This window comes from Sapajus apella, unplaced genomic scaffold (assembly GCF_009761245.1).
Source record: "Sapajus apella isolate SASKATOON/1434 unplaced genomic scaffold, GSC_monkey_1.0 scaffold102, whole genome shotgun sequence".
Lineage (NCBI taxonomy): Eukaryota > Metazoa > Chordata > Mammalia > Primates > Cebidae > Sapajus > Sapajus apella.
The window spans coordinates 408,609-410,499 of NW_022437042.1; the positions used below are offsets into that span (position 1 = coordinate 408,609).

Below are 1,891 nucleotides of genomic sequence, written 5' to 3' on the forward strand. Positions count from 1 at the left end.
TTTGCCATTATGTAATGTCCTTCTTTGTCTCTTTTGATCTTTGTTGCTTTAAAGTCTAATTTATCAGAGATGAGAATTGCAACTCCTGCTTTTTTTTGCTCTCCATTTGCTTGGTAAATCTTCCTCCATCCCTTTATGTTGAACCTTTGTGTATCCTTGCATGTGAGATGGGTTTCCTGGATACAGCACACTGATGGGTTTTGTCTTTTTATCGAATTTGCCAGTCTGTGTCTTTTGATTGGGGCATTTAGTCAATTTACATTTAGGGTTAATATTGTTATGTGTGAATTTGATACTGCCATTTTGATGGTAGCTGGGTGTTTTGCCCTTTAGTTGAGCTGGTACTTGTCGTTCCTTTATATGTGTAGAGCCTCTTTCAGGAGCTCTTGTAGAGCTGGACTGGTGGTGACGAAATCTCTGAGTACTTGCATGTTCCCAAAGGATTTTATTTTTCCTTCACTTATGAAGCTTAGTTTGGCTGGATAGGAGATTCTGGGTTGAAAGTTCTTTTCTTTAAGGATGTTGAATATTGGCCCCCACTCTCTTCTGGCTTGTAGGGTTTCTGCTGAGAGATCTGCTGTGAGTCTGATGGGCTTCCCTTTGTGGGTAACCCGACCTTTCTCTCTGGCTGCCCTTAGTATTTTCTCCTTCACTTCGACCCTGGTGAATCTGACGATTATGTGCCTTGGGGTTGCTCTTCTTGACGAATATCTTTGTGGTGTTCTCTGTATTTCCTGGACTTGAATGTTTGCCTGCCTTGCTAGGTTGGGGAAGTTTTCCTGGATAATATCCTGAAGAGTATTTTCCAGCTTGGATTCATTCTTTTCGTCACATTCGGGTACACCTATCAAACGTAGATTAGGTCTTTTCACATAGTCCCACATTTCTTGGAGACTTTGTTCATTCCTTTTTACCCTTTTTTCTCCAGTCTTGCCTTCCCGTTTTATTTCATTGAGTTGATCTTCGACCTCTGATATCCTTTATTCTGCTCGGTCAATTCGGCTGTTGATACTTGTGCATGCTTCACGAAGTTCTCGTGTTGCGTTTTTCAGCTCCATCAATTCACTTATATTCCTTTCTATTTTGTCCATTTTCGTTAGCATTTCATCAAATCTTTTTTCAAGGTTCTTAGTTTCTTTGTATTTGGTTAGAACATGTTCTTTAAGTTCACAGAAGTTTCTTACTACCCACCTTCTGAAGTCTGATTCTGTCATTTCATCACACTCGTTCTCCATCCAACCTTGTTCCCTTGCTGGTGAGGAGTTGTGATCCCTTGTAGGAGGAGAGGTGTTCTGGTTTCAGGTGTTTTCATCCTTTTTGCGCTGGTTTCTTCCCATCTTTAAGGATTTATCCATCTGTCAACTTTGTAGTTGCTGGCTTTCAGATTGGGTCTCAAATCTTTCAGATTGACATTCTGTTTGTTGATGATGAGGTTATTTCTGTTTCTTGGTTTTCCTTCTGACAGTCTGGTCCCTCTGCTGTAGGTCTGCTGAGGTTAACTCCAGGCCCTGCTTACCTGGGGTTCACCTGCAGCAGCTGCTGAACAGTAAGGGTTGTTACCAGTTTTCTTCTTCTGCTATCTTTGTCCCAGAAGGATACCCGCCTTGTGTCAATCTGATCTCTGTTTTATGAGGTGTCTCTTTGGATATATAGGGGTCAGGGAGCTGCTTGAGGAGATGGTCTCTTCTCTATATGAGCTCAAATGGTGAGCTGCGAGCTCTGTTGTTGTTCATTCAGAGCTGCTGGGCAGGTACGTTTAGGTCTGCTGCAGCAGAACTCATAAACTGCTTTTTGTTCCCAGGTGCTCTGTCCCAGGGATTTAGGGCTTTATTTATGAGTTTCCATTATGCTGCCACCTTCTTTTTTTTTTTTTTTTTTTTTTCCTTCAGAC

At 41.8% G+C, this 1,891-nt stretch overlaps 1 long non-coding RNA gene across 1 annotated transcript in view; it reads left to right on the forward strand.

The window, feature by feature from the left end:
- The first annotated feature begins 255 nt into the window (after positions 1-255).
- Positions 256-1,891, forward strand: part of LOC116536586 — a 16,443-nt gene continuing 14,807 nt past the window's right edge. The window contains exon 1 of the long non-coding RNA XR_004262715.1: positions 256-267. This is a non-coding gene — a long non-coding RNA (uncharacterized LOC116536586). The remainder of the gene's footprint in view (positions 268-1,891) is intronic.